Source organism: Phascolarctos cinereus, unplaced genomic scaffold, assembly GCF_003287225.1.
Source record: "Phascolarctos cinereus isolate Bilbo 61053 unplaced genomic scaffold, phaCin_HiC Scaffold_3;HRSCAF=262, whole genome shotgun sequence".
Lineage (NCBI taxonomy): Eukaryota > Metazoa > Chordata > Mammalia > Diprotodontia > Phascolarctidae > Phascolarctos > Phascolarctos cinereus.
Genome location: NW_027555736.1, coordinates 258,447,786 through 258,463,437, shown reverse-complemented (window position 1 = coordinate 258,463,437; position 15,652 = coordinate 258,447,786).

The following is a 15,652-nucleotide window of genomic DNA, read 5'->3' as shown; positions in this document are numbered from 1 at the left end:
TATCTCTTAGAATCTCTAGATTCTGTCACAAATCGCTAATCTATCATCTTCTACGGGGAGCCTTTCCTAATCCCCCTAGTTATTAGTGTGCTCTCTCTCTTTCTCTTTCTCTCTCTCTCTCTTCTCAAATTATTTTGTATTTGCTTGTCATTTATAGGCTGTGTCTGCCAGTGCAATGTAAGCTCCTTTTGGGAAGGGAGTGTTTTTCACTTTTACCTTCATGTCTCCAGTTTCTGGAATAGTTCCTTGAATATAGATGATTAATAAATGCTTATTCAATTGGATTAAATTGAATTTTACAATTCTATGAATTCATAACAATAACTTACATTTATGTAGTGATCTAAGGCTTATAAAACATTTTCCTTACAACAATCCAATGAGATGGATAGTATAAATATCCCCATTTTATAGGTGAGGTAACTGATGCTAAGAAAGTGAAGTGACTTCCACATGGTCTAATGGCTAGTGTCAAACATGGTCAGAGTCATATAACTATTAGTTTGATAATTCAAACCTTCATCTCCTGACTCCAAGTCCAACATGAAATACATTGCCTTATATATGCTTAACTCAGCTCAAATTATGCCAGGCCAAAGCTTTAAGCTTTTTCTTGCTATTCACTTCCGTTTCTTTATTCCAGCTCTACACAACCAATGGCTATACTCTCCAAATCAAATAAACATTTATTAGTGTTCTGGTAGACACTGGGGAGATATAAAAATTAGATAAAACTACTCTAGCTACTCAGTGAATGTTTGTTTTGCTTATGATTACTCCCTAGCCTATGCTTCCTCTTTTCTCTCACTCTCCTTGCCTATTTTCTCACTAAGTTTAATGTATTTCTTTTTTAATTTTAATTTAACATTTTATTTTCCCCAATTACACATAAAAAACAATTTCAGAGTTTTCTTTTTTCCCACTTAATAGTATTTTATTTTTTCCAATTTTGTAAAGATAGTTTTCAACATTCACTTTTATGAAATTTTGAGTTTGAAATTTTTTTCCCCTTCCCCACCCTTCTCCTCTAGAAGGCAAGCAATCTGATACTGGTTATACATGTACAATTGTATATAACCTATTTCCCCATTAGCAAAGTTGTGAAAGAAGAATCAGAACAAAAAGGAAAAGCCATGAGAAGGAAACAACAACAACAAATGAAAAAATAATATTCTCTGATCTGCATTCAGACTCTGTAGTTCTTCCTCTGGACCTAAGTATCATTTTCCATCATAAGTCTTTTGGAATTGCCTTAGAGCATTGTATTGCTAAGAAGAGCTAAGTCTACCAAAGTTGGTCATTGCAGAAGGTTGCTGTTACTATGTACAATGTTCTCCTGGTTCTATACACTTCACTCAGAATCAGTTGATGTAAGTCTTTCCAGGTTTTTCTGAAATCCACCCACTCATCATTTCTCATAGCAAAATATATTCCATTACATTCATATACCACAACTTGTTCAGCCATTCCCCAACTGATGGGCAACCCCTCAATTTCCAATTCTTTGCCACCACAAAAGAGCTGCTATAAATAGTTTTGTACATGTGGGTCATGTTCCCTTTTGCATGATGTCTTTAGGGTACAGAACTAGTAACTGCATTTCTAGTTAAAAAGGGTATGCACAGCTCTACAGCCCTTTGGGCATAGTTCCAAATTACTCTCCAGAATGGTTGGATTATTTCACAACTCCACCAACAATGATTTAGTGTTCCCATTTTCCCACATTTTCTTCAACATTTATCATTTTCCATTTTTGTAATATTAGTCAATCTGATAGGTGGTAAGGTGGTACCTCAGGATTGTTTTAATTTGTATTTCTCTAATCAAAAGTGATGTAGAGCATTTTTTTATGTAATGATAGTTAGCTTTAATTTCTTTACCTGAAAACTGCCTGTTCATATCCTTTGACCATTTATCAATGGGGGAATGACTTGTGTTCTTATAAATTTGATCCAGTTCTCTATATAATTTAGAAATGACAGGGGCAGCTAGATGGCACAGTGGATAGAACACTGGCCCTGGACTCAGGAGGAACCGAGTTCAAATCCAACCTGAAACACATAACACTTACTAGCTGTGTGACCCTGGGCAAGTCACCTAACCCTGATTGCCTCACCAGAAAGAAAGAAAGAAAGAAAGAAAGAAAGAAAGAAAGAAAGGAAGAAAGGAAGGAAGGAAGGAAGGAGGGAAGGAAGAAAGAAAAAGAAAGAAAAGAAATGAGGCTTTTATTCAGAGACTCTGGCTGTAAAAAGTGTTTCCCAGCTTTCTACTTCCTTTTTAATCTTGGTTGCATTTGCTTGTGCAAAAACTTTTTAATTTAATGTAATCAAAATTATCCATTTTGCATTTCATAATTCTCTCTCTTGTTTGGTCATAAATTCTTCTCTTCTCCATAGATCTGATGAGTAAACTGTTCTTTGCTCTCTTAATTTGCTTATGGTATCACCTCTTATGTCTAAATCATGTACCCATTTTGACTTCTTCTTGGTATACAGTTTAAGAATGTTGGTCTATGCTTACTTACTGCCACACTATCTTCCAGTTTTCCCAACAGTTTTTGTCAAATAGTGAGTTTTTATCCCAGAAACTGGAGTCTTTGTGTTTATCAAACAATAGATTACTACAATAGTTGATTAATGTGTCTTGTGTGCCTAACTTATTACACTGATCCACTATTCTATTTCTTAGCCAGTCCCACATGGTTTTGATGATTGCTGCTTTATAACACAATTTTAGATCTGGAATGGCTAGGCCACTTTCCTTTGCATTTCTTTTTATTAATTACCTTGATATTCTGGAACTTTTGTTCTTCCAGATAAATTTTATTATTTTTTTCTAGCTCTATAAAATAATTTTTTGGTGGTTTGATTGGTATGGCACTGAATAAGCAAATTAATTTAAGTAGAACTGTCATTTTCATCGTATTAGCTTGGCCTACCCACAAGCAGTTGATTTTTTCTCCAATTATTTAGATCTATTTGTATGAAAAGTGTTTTTTAATTGTTTTCATATAGTTCCTGGGTTTGTCTTGGCAGGTAGACTCCCAAATATTTTATGTTGTCTACAACTCATTTTAATTGCAATTTCTCTTTCTATCTTTTGCTGTTGGGCTCTATTAGTAATATATAAAAAAGCCAACAATTTATGTGGGTTTCTTTCATATCCTGAAACTTTGCTAAAGTTCTTAATTATTTCAAATAGTTTTTTAGTTGATTCTCTAGGATTCTCTAAACCTTCATATCATTTGCAAAGAGTGATAGCTTGTTTTTTCATTGCCTACTTTAATTCCTTCAATTTCATTTTCTTCTCTTATCACTAAATCTAACATTTTTAGTACAGTACTGAACAACAGTGGTGATAAAGGACATCCTTGTTTCACTCCTGATTTTTTTGGGAATGCTTCTAACTTACTCCCATTATATACAATGCTTGCTGATGCTTTTAGATAGATACTACTTATCATTTTAAGGAAAACTCCATTTGTTCCTATGCTCTCTAGCATTTTTAATAGGAATGGGTGTTGTATTTCATCAAAAGTTTTTCCTGCATCTATTGAGATAATTATATGATTTCTGTTAATTTTGTTATTAATATGGTCACTTATGCTGATAGTTTTCCTAATACTGAATCAGCCCTGCATTCACTGTACAAATCCCACCTGGTCATAGCGTATTATCATTGTGATAAGTTGCTATAATCTCTTTGCTACTATTTTATTTAAACGTTTTGCATCAATATTCATTAGAGAAATTGGTCTATAATTTTCTTTCTCTTTTTTGGCTCTTCTTGGTTGAGATATCAGAATCATATTTTTATCATAAAAAGAATTTGGTAGGACTCCTTCTTTGCCTATTTTTTTCAAAATAGTTTATATAGCATTGGAATTAATTGTTCTTTAAATGTTTGATAGAATTCACTTGTCAACCCATCTGGCCCTAGCGATTTTTTCTTAGTAAGTTCGTTGATGGCTTGTTCAACTTCTTTTCCTGAAATGGGATTCTCTAAATACTGTATTTCCACTTCTGTTGATTCATGCACCTTATGTTTTTGTGAATATTCAGCCATTTCACTGAGATTGTCAAATTTATTGGCATACAGTTGGGCAAAATAACTCCTAATTATTGCATTGATTTCCTCTTCATTGGTAATGAATTCATCCTTTTCTTTTCTGATACTGGGAATTCATTTTTCTTCTTTCTTTTAAATAAATGAAAGTTTTATCTATTTTATGGTTTTTTCATAAAACCTGCTCTTAGTTTTATTTGTTAGTTCAATAGCTTTCTTAATTTTAATTTTATTAATCTCTCCTTTGATTTCCAGAATTTCTAATTTGGTATTGATTGAGGATTTTTAGTTTATTCTTTTTCTAGCTCTGTTAGTGGCATGCCCAATTCATTGACCTCCATTTCATTCAAGTAATCATTTAGGGACACAAAATTTCCCCTAAGAACTGCTTTGGCTGCATCCCGTAAGTTTTGGTATGTTGTATCATTATTCTCATTTTCTTGGATGAAGTTATTGATTGTTTCTATGATTTGTTGCTTGACCCATTCCTTCTGTAGGATTGGATTATTTAATTTCCAATTAATCTTCAGTCTATCTTTCTATGGTCCTTTATTATGTTTTATTTTTATTGTATCATGATCTGAAAAGGATGCATTTAATATTTCTGTCTTTCTTCATTGGACTGTAAATTTTTTTTAATAACTTAATACATGGTCAATTTTTGTGTAGGTGCCATGTACCACTGACAAGAAGGTGTATTCCTTTGTATCCTTATTCAGTTTTCTCCAGAGCTCTATCATATCTAACTTTTTTGAAATTCTATTCACCTCCTTAACTTCTTTCTTGTTTATTTTGTAGTTAGATTTATCTAGTTCTGAGATGGGGAGGTTGAGGTCCCCCATCAGTATAGTTTTTCTATCTGTTTTTTCTTATAACTCACTTAATTTCTCCTCTAAGAATCTGGATACTGTACTACTTGGTGCATATATGTTTAGTATTGATTTTACTTCATTGCCTGTGGTAGGTACCATCTAGCAAGATGTAGTTTCCTTCCTTATCTCTTTTAATTAGATCCATTTTTGCTTTTGCTTTGTCTGAGATCAGGATTGCTACCCCAGCTTGTTTACTCCAGCTGAAGCATAACATATTCTACTCCAGCTTTTTACCTTTGCTCTGTCTATCTCTCTGTTTCAAATGTGTTTCTTGTAAACAACATATTGTAGAATTATGGTTTTCAATCCACTCTGTTATCTGCTTGTTTTATGGGAGAGTTCATCCCACTCACATTCACAATTATGATTACTAAAACTATGGCTTTCTCACCATCTTTCCCCCTATTTTTACTTTCCTCCCTCCTTTCACCAGTTCCTTCCTCACCAGGGTTTTCCTTCTGACCACTGTTTCCCTCAATCTGCCCTATCTTCTATCAGCCCGCCTCCTTTTTCTTTCCCCTTTCTTCTCCTATTTCCATTTAGAGTAAGATAGGCTTCTATAACCAACTAAAAAGGTACAAACAGTACTCACACCCACTCTTCTTTCATTCTACTGCAATGGCTTTTTTTTAATGCCTCTCCATGTGATGTAATTTACCCTATTCTGCCTCCCCCTTTCCTCTTCTCCCAATACAATCCTTTTTTCACCCTTTAATTAATTAATTTTTATATCATTACATCAAAGTCAAGTTATACCCATACCCTCTATCTATCTATATCCTTTCTAACTTCCCTAATAAAGACACAGTTCTCAAGAATTACAAGTATCATTTTCCTGTGTAGGGATGTAAACACTTTAACTTTATTGAATAATGGTTTTTTTAATTTTCTGTTTACTTTTCTATGCTTGTCTTGAGTTTTATATTTGAGGATCAAATTTTCTGTTCAGCTTTGATTTTTTCATCAGGAATTAATGAAAATCCCCAATTTTATTGAATGTCAATCTTTTCCCCTGCAAGTTTATGTTCAGTTTTGCTGGGTAGTTGATTCTTGGTTGTAATCCAAGCTCCTTTGCCTTCTAGAATATCATATTCCAAACCCTTCAATCCTTTAATGTAAAGATTGCTAAGTCCTGTGTAATCCTGGCTGTGGTGTAAGTCCATGATATTTAATTTTTTTCTTTCTAGGTGTTTCCAACTTTTTTTCCTTCACCTTATAATTCTGGAATTTACCTACAATACTCGTAGGAGTTTTAATTTCGGTATCTCTTTCAGGAGGTGATCAGTGCATTCTTTTTTTTTTTGCGTCTTTGTTTTTCTTTTTTAAAATTTTATTAATTTATTTTCACTTCTCAACAATCACTTCCATGTAATTTTGAGTTTAAAATTCCCTACCCTTCTTCCCCACCACCCTCCCCAAGACAGCGCACAATCTGACATAGGCTATACATTTACATTCCTATTAAACATTTTCACATTAGTGAAGTTGTAACTAAAAATTAAAACCAATAGGAGGAACCATCAGAAAGAGGAAACAAAACTCAACAGAAGGGAAAAAAAATGATAGTGATTCAACTTCCATAATTCTTTCTTTGGATGTGGATAGCATTTTCCATCACTAGGCCTCTGGAGATGTCTTAGATCCTTGTATTGCCAAGAAGGGTTAAGTTTATCAATATTAGTCATCACACAATGTGGCTGTTATTCTGTACAACATTCTCCTGGTTCTGCTCACTTCACTCAGCATCAGACCAAACAAGGCTTTCCAGGTTTTTCTGAAGTCAACCTGTTCATCATTCCTTATAGCACAATAGTATTCGATTACATTCATATACCACAACTTGCTCAGCCATTCCCTAATTGATGGGCATCTTCTCAATTTCCAATTCTTTGCCACCACAAAAAGAGCTGCTATGAATATTTTTGTACATGTGGGTCCTTTTCCCATTTGTTTGATCTCTTTGGGATATAGCCCTAGAAGTGCTATTTATTGCTGGATCAAAGGGTATGCACATTTCTATAGCCCTTTGGGCATAGTTTCAAATTGTTCTCCAAAATGGTTGGATCATTTCACAACTCCACCAACAATGCATTAGTGTTCCAATTTTCCCACATCTTCTCCAACATTTATCATTTTCCTGTTTCGTCATGTTGGACAATCTGATAGGTGTGATGTGGTACCTCAGAGTTGTTTTGATTTGCATTTCTCTAATCAATAATGATTTAGAGCATTTTTTCATATGACTATAGATGGCTTTAATTTCTTCATCTGAGAACTGTCTGTTCATATCCTTTGACCATTTATCAATTGGGGAATGGCTTGTGTTCTTATAAATTTGTCTTAATTCTCTATATATTTTAGAAATGAGGCCTTTATCAGAGAGACTGGTTGTAAAAATTCTTTCCCAATTTTCTACCTTCCTTCTAATCTTAGTTGCATTGGCTTTGTTTGTGCAAAAACTTTTCAATTTAATGTAATCAAAATTATCCATTTTGCTTTTCATAATGTTCTTCTTCTGTTTGGTCATGAATTCTTCTGTCTCCATAGATCTGATAGGTAAACTATTCCTTGTTCTCCCAGTTTACTTATAGTATCAGCCTTTATATCTAAGTCTGAACCCATTTTGACTTTATTTTGGTATATGGTGAGATTTGGTCTATGCCTAGTTTCTGCCATACTTTTTTCCAGTTTTCCCAGCAGTTTTTTTCAAAGAATGGGTTCTTATCCCAGAAGCTGGGGTCTTTGGGTTTATCAAATAATAGATTACTATAGTCATTGACTACTGTGTCTTGCATATTTAACCTATTCCACTGATCCACCTTCCTATTTCTTAGCCAGTACCAAGCAGTTTTGATGATTGCTGCTTTATAATACAATTTAAGATCTGGAATTGCTAGGCCACCTTCCCCTGCATTTCTTTTCATTAGTTCCTTTGATATTCTGGACCTTTTGTTTTCCAAATGAATCTTGTTATTATTTTTTCTAACTCTATAAAATAATTTTTTGGTAGTTTGATTGGTATGGCACTGAATAAGTAAATTAGCTTAGGTAGGATTGTCATTTTTATTATATTAGCTCGGCCTACCCATGAGCAACTGATGTTTTTCCAATTATTTAGATCTGATTTTATTTGTGTGAAAAGTGTTTTGTAATTGTGTTCATAGAGTTCCTGGGTTTGTTTTGGTAGGTAGACTTCTAAATATTTTATAATGTCTACAGTAAGTTTAAATGGGATTTCTCTTTCTATCTCTTGCTGTTGGGCTTTGTTGGTAATATATAGAAATGCTAATGCTTTATGTGTTTATTTTATAGCCTGCAAATTTGCTAAAGTTGTTTATTATTTCAAGCAGTTTTTTCCTTGATTCTCTAGGATTCTCTAAGTATATCATCATGTCATCTGCAAAGAGTGATAGCTTTGTTTCTTCTTTGCCTACTCTAATACCTCCAATTTCTTTTTCTTCTCTTATTGCTAAAGCTAACATTTCCAATACGATATTGAATAACAGTGGTGATAATGGACATCCTTGTTTCACCCCCTATCTTACTTCTAGTTTGTCCCCATTACATATAATGCTTGCTGAAGGTTTTAGATAGATGCTATTTGTTATTTTAAGAAAGACTCCATTTACACCTATGCTTTCTAGTGTTTACAGTAGGAATGGGTGTTGTATTTTGTCAAAAGCTTTTTCCGCATCTATTGAGATGATCATGTGGTTTCTGTTGGCTTTGGTGTTTATATGCTCAATTATACTGATAGTTTTCCTAATATTGAACCAGCCCTGCATTCCTGGTATAAATCTTACCTAGTCATAGTGTATTATTCTTGTGATAGGTTACTGTAATCTATTTGCTAATATTTTGTTAAAATTTCTGCTTCTGTATTCATTAGAGAAGTTGGCCTATAATTTTCTTTCTCTGTTTTGACTCTTCCTGGTTTAGGTATCAGAACCATATTTGTATCATAAAAAGAGTTTAGTAATACTCCTTCTTCACCTATTTTCTTTTTTTCTTTTTTAGGTTTATCATCATCCTTTGCACGCAAAGGTGATGAAATGTTGTCCTTTATTTTTTTTAATTTTTTTAATACAAATTTATTTATTTTTACTTTTCAACATTCCTTCCACAAGTTTTTGAGTTCCAAATTTTCACCCCATCTCCCTCCCCCCACCCCAAGATGGCATGCATTCTGAATATCCCTTCCTCTACTCTGTCCTCTCTTCTATCTCTCTCCCCTTCTCTTATCCCCTTCCCCTTCTATTTTCCTGTAGGGCAGGATAGACTTCTGTACCCCATTTCCTATATTTCTTATTTCCCAGTAGCATGTGAAAACATTTTTTTAAACATATGTTTTTAAAACTTTAGGTTTCAAATTTTCTCTCTTCCTCCCTCCCCACCCACCCTCATTGAAAAGGCAAGCAACTCAATATAGGTTGTACATGTGCAGTTATGCAAAACACTTCCATAGTAGACATGTTGTGAAAAACTAACTCTATTTCCCTTAATCCTATCCTGCCCTCCCATTTATTCTATTCTTTCTTTTGACCCTGTCCCTCCTCAGAAGTATTTACTTCTGATTACCCCTTTCCCAATCTGCCCTCTCTCTTGTCCCCTTTCTCTCCCCTATTTTCCTGTAGGGTAAGACAGATTTCCATACCAATTGAATGTGTATGTTATTCCCTCCTTAAGCCAAATCCTATGAGAATAAGATTCACTCATTCCCTCTCACCTTCCCCCTTTTCCCCTCCACTGTAAGAGACTTTTCTTTTCTGTTTTTTTTTGTGAGATAATTTACCCCATTCTACCTCTCCCTTTCTTCTTCTCTGAGTATAATCCTCTCTCATCCCTTAATTTTATTCTCCAGATATGACCCCTTAATCTTCAACTCACCCTGTGCCCTCTATCTATCTATCTACATATACATACATATAATTTTTTTCCTCCAACTACCCTAATACTGACAAAGGTCTCATGAGTTATAAATATCATCTTTCCATGCAGGAATGTAAACAGTTCAATCTTAATAAGTCTCTTATGATTTCTCTTTCCTGTTTACCTCTTCATGTTCCACTTGAGTCCTGTATTTGAAAGTCAAATTTTCTATTCAGCTCTGGTCTTTTCATCAAGAATGCTTGAAAGTCCTCTATTTCACTGAATGACCATTTTTTCCCCTGAAGGATTATACTCAGTTTTGCTGGGTAGGTGATTCTTGGTTGTAATCCTATCTCCTTTGCCCTCTGGAATATTATATTCCATGCCCTGCGGTCCTTTAATGTAGAAGCTGCTAAATCTTGTGTTATCCTGATTGTGTTTCCACAGTACTTGAACTGTTTCCTTCTGGCAGCTTGTAATATTTTCTCCTTGACCTGGGAACTCTGGAATTTGGCTACAATATTCCTAGGAGTTTTCCTTTGGGGATCTCTTTCAGGAGGAGATCTGTGGATTCTTTCAATTTCTATTTTGCCCTCTGGTTCTACTATATCAGGGCAGTTTTCCTTGATAATTTCTTGAAAGATGATGTCTAGGCTCTTTTTTTGATCATGGCTTTCAGATAGTCCAATAATTTTTAAATTCTCTCTCCTGGATCTATTTTCCAGGTCAGTTGTTTTTCCAATGAGATATTTCACATTGTTTTCTAATTTTTCATTCTTTTGGATTTGTTCTACTGTGTCATGATTTCTCATAAAGTCACTATCTTCCAATTGCTCTATTCTAATTTTTAAGGAAGTATTTTCTTCAGTAAGCTTTTGGACTTCCTTTTCCATTTGGCCAATTTTTCTTTTTAGGGCATTTTTCTCCTCATTGGCTTTTTGGACCTCTTTTGCCATTTGGGTTAGGCTATTTTTTAAGGTGTTATTTTCTTCAGTATTTTTTTGGGTCTCCTTTAGCAAGCTGTTGACTTGTTTTTCATGATTTTCTTGCATCACTCTCAGTTTTTCCTCTACTTCCCTTACTTGCTTCTCAAGATCCCTTTTGAGCTCTTCCAAGGCCTGGGACTGATTCATATTTTTCTTGGAGGCTTTGGATGTAGGAGCTTTGACTTTGTTGTCTTCTTCTGGTTGTATATTTTGATCTTCTTTTTCACCAAAGTAAGATAATATAGTCTGACTCTTTTTGCACTGCTTGCTCATGATCCCGGCCAATTACTTGAGTTTTAAACTCTTTGTTAAGGTAAGAATCTGCTTCCAATGTGGAGAATGTACTGTCCCAAGCTTCAGGGGGTTTGTACAGCTGTTTTCAGAGATACTTGTAGGGACCTGTAAATTTTCAGTTCTTCCAAGGTGGTATGATAAGGGGCAGGTGTTTACTCCTTTCCTGGCCTGTGACCTACAAGTACTCCTTTCTGTCCTGTAACTGTGAGGAGGGTTCCTCTCCAAGCCTCTACAAGTTCCACCAAGCCAGTGCTCCTCCTCACTCCAGCACCACTGCCCAGAACTGTGGCCCAGATCCAAACATGGGCAAAGCAAGAGATTCCTGCCTCAGCACTGGCAAAGAGATCCCTGCAATCCCTCTCTGATCAGCCACTGGATTCCCCCTCAGTCTGTGGGCTGGAAGCTTGGGAAGCAGCTGCCCCCCACCAACGGCCACGCTCTTGGGGAATGGAGTGAAACCCCGCCTTCCTTTCTCAGCACCGACAGAAACAGACTTTTCCCACTGACCTTCTAATTTGTCTTTGGCATTGGTGGATTGAGGAGTCTGGGAACCTCCACAGCTGCCCGAGATTCAGTCCTCTGAGGCCTGCTCCAGGTTTGCTGGGGCCTGCGTGCCCACGCTGCGGCCTGTGCACCCACGCTGAGCTGTGCTCCCAGCCCGGCACAGTACACCTTTCTGATCAATCATCCAGGTTGTCTTGGGCTGGAAATGTGTTTCGCCCTGTCTTTTTGTGGGTTCTGCTGCTTCAGAATTTGTTTAGAGCCATTTTTTACGAGTATTTGGGGGGGTTTGGAGGAGAGCTCCAGCAAAATCACTGCTTTCACTCCGCCATCTTGGCTCCACCTCCTTCTTCACCTATTTTCCCAAATAGTCTATATAGAATTGTAATTAATTGTTCTTTAAATGTTTGATAGAATTCGCATATAAATCCATTTTACCCTGGAGAGTTTTTCCTAGGGAGTTCATCAATGGCTTGTTTAATTTCTTTTTCTGAGATGGGGTTAAGTATTTTACTTCTTCTTCTGTTAATCTGGGCAATTTATGTTTTTATAAATATGTATCCATTTCACTAAGATTGTCAAATTTATTGGCACATAGTTGGGCAAAATAATTCTTAATTATTGTTTTAATTTCCTCTTCCTTGGTGGTAGAGAAATTGGTCTATAATTTTCTTTCTCTATTTTGACTCTTCCTGGTTTAGGTATCAACACCATGTTTGTATCATAAAAAGAATTTGGTAAGACTCCTTCTTCACTTATTTTCCCAAATACTCTATACAGTATTGGAATTAATTGTGCTTTAAATGTTTGATAGAATTCACATGTAAATCCATCTGGCCCTGGAGATTTTTTGCTAGGGAGTTCATCATGGCTTGTTCAGTTTCTTTTTCTGACATAGGGTTATTTAAGTATTTTACTTTCTCTTTGGTTAATCTGGGCAATTTATATTTTTGTAAATACATATCCATTTCATTAAGATTGTTAAATTTGTTGGCATATAGTTGGGCAAAACCCTTTTCATTCTTGATACTAATAATTTGGTTTTCTTCTTTCTTTTTTTAAATTCAATTAACCAAAGGTTTATCTCTTTTATTGGTTTTTTCATAAAACCAGCTCTTAGTTTTATTTATTAGTTCAATAGTTTTTTTAAATTTTTTTTTTTAAGCAATTAGGGTTTAGTGGTTTGCCCAGGGTCACACAGCTAGTATGTGTTGAGTGTTTGGTCTGAGGCCAGATTTGAACTCAGGTCCTCCTGGCTTCAGTGCCGGTGCTCTATCCACTGCACCACTTAGCTGCCCCCCACTAGTTTTCTTAGTTTCAATTTTCTTAATTTTTCCTTTGGTTTTCAATATTTCTAATTTAGTGTTTAGTTGAGGATTATTAATTTGTTCTTTTTTCTAGTTTTTTTTTAGTTATGTGCCCAATTCATTGATCTCCTTTTTTTCTATTTTATTTATGTAAGCATTTAGAGATATAAAACTTCCCCTAAGAACTGCTTTCACTGCATCCCGTAAGTTTTGGTATGTTGTCTCATTATTGTCATTCTCTTGAATGAAATTATTGATTGTTTCTATGATTTGTTGTCTGACCCAATCATTTTTTAGGAGTAGATTATTTAGTTCCCAATTATTTTTTGGTCTATCTTTCCATGGCCCTTTATTACATATTATTCTTATTGCATCATGATCTGAAAAGGATGCATTTAATATTTCTGCTTTTCTGCATTGTATTGTGAGGTTTTTATACCCTAATACATGGTCAATTTTTGTGTATGTGCCATGTACCACCGAGAAAAAAGTGTATTCCTTTCTATCCCCACTCAGTTTTCTCCAGAGTTCTATCATACCTAACTTTTCTAATGTTCTATTCACCTCCTTAACTTCTTTCTTGTTTATTTTGTGGTTAGATTTATCTAGTGTGGAGAGGGGAAGTTCAGGTCCCCCACTAGTATAGTTTTGCTGTCTATTTCTTCCTGTAACTCCCTGAACTTCTCCTCTAAGAATTTGGATGCTATACAATTTGGTGCATATATGTTTAGTAATGATATTACTTCATTGTCTATGGTGCCTTTTAGCACGATGTAGTTTCATTCCTTATCCCTTTTGATTAGATCTATTTTTGCTTTTGCTTTGTACAGATCAGGATTGCTACCCCTGCTTTTTTTACTTCAGCTGAAGCATATATTCTGCTCCAGCCTTTTACCTTTATCCTGTTTGTGTCACTCTTTTTCAAATGTATTTCCTATAAACAACATATTGTAGAATTAGGATTTTTAATCCATTCTGCTATCCACTTCCATTTTATGGGAGAGTTCATTATTCACATTCACAATTATGATTACTATCTGTGTCTTTTTCTCCATCCTCTTCTCCCCCTGTTTCTGCTTTTCTTTCTCCTTTTGACCACTGCTTCCTTCAGTCCTTCCTCCCTTCTATTATCCCTTTCCCTTTTCTTTCCCTTTACCCTTACTGCTTCTTCCCTCCTTTCAATCCCCTCTCCCTTTTCTTTCCCCTTTTCCCTCCTACTGCCTATAGGGCAAGTTAGATTTCTATACCTAACTGATTATGTTATTCCCTTCTTGAGCCAAATCTGATGAGAGTAAGGTTCAAACAATGCTCACTCTCTCTTCTTTCCCTCTGCTGTAATAGGATTTTGTGTCTTTTCCTGTAATGGGTTTTTTTTTTCCTGGGGTGATATTTTCTTGGTTTTCAGAGGTTGATAGGGCGACTACCTTTTTACTCTGCCATCTTGGCTCCCAGAAGCAGAACCCCAGTGCATTCTTTCAATGACTATTTTACCCTTTGAATCTAGAATGTCAGGGCAGTTTTCCTTGATAACTTCTTGAAAGGTGCTGTCCAGGTTATTTTTTTTCATCATGGCTTTGAAGTAGCCCAATAATTCTTAAATTATCTCTCCTGATCATTTCCTGGTTATTTTCCAGGTCAGTTTTTTTCCCCAATGAAGTATTTTACATTTTCTTCTATTTTTTCATTCTTTGATTTTGTTTGACTGATTCTTGAAATCTCATAGTCATTAGCTTCCACTTGTCCAATTCTAATTTCTAAGGAATTATTTTCTTAAGTTAACTTTGTACCTCTTTTTCCATTTGGCCAAGTTTACTTTTTGAGGAATTGTTTTCTTCAGTGGTTTTTTTTCCCATTTGGATAATTGTACTTTTTGAAGAATTGTTTTCTTCAGTCAAGTTTCGTACTTTTCCAAGCTGTTGACTCTCTCTTGCATACCTCTCATTTCTTTTCCCAGTTTTTCTTCTGTCTGTCTTATTTGACTTTTGAAATCCTTCTTGAGTTCTTCTAAGAAGGCTTTTTGGGCTTAAGACCAATTCATATTCCCCTTTCAGATTTTGCAGATAGGGATTATGACATTGTTGTCCTCTTCTGGGTTTGTGTTTTGATCTTTCCTTGTATATGTATGATGTATGTATGTATTGTGTATTATGTATTATATCTTGTATTATGATCTTCATAATAACTCTCTATGGGCAATGTTTGTTTATTTACTTCTTGCTATTTTTTTGGTCTATTTTGTGGCTTTTAAAGTTGAGCTCTCTAGCTGGAGCACAGGGGGCACTGTCCCAAGCTTCTTGTGCTGCGACCAGGGGCCTGGTTACTGGCTTTGTGGGCTGGGGCCTCAAGTGCTGGCAGCTGGAGGCTGTAGGGGTCTGGCAACTTACCTGGTGCTGAGCTGGGGTCTTAGTGGTTGTGCCTGGCAAGTTCTGAGACCAGGTGAGGTTTTTCTGTCTTTCCCCATGGCTACCCTGAAGCAAGTGGAGGGCTGGCCACTGGAGGTTACCTGCCCACCCAGGTCTACACTGAAGCATGTGGTGGTTCTCAGAGCTGGAGTCTGCTGGTTCCCCTGGCTATGCTAAGACATATGGGGGTCCTGGTGTTGTCATTTGCCCTGAGGAAGCCTAACATATTTCTGTGTGTGTGTGTGTGTGTGTGTGTGTGTGTGTGTGTGTGTTTCAACCATCTTTTGTCAGGTTCAGGGACTGCCTTCCTTTTCCTCCCTCCATTTTCAAACTTTCCCCCTTCTCCTCACCAAATC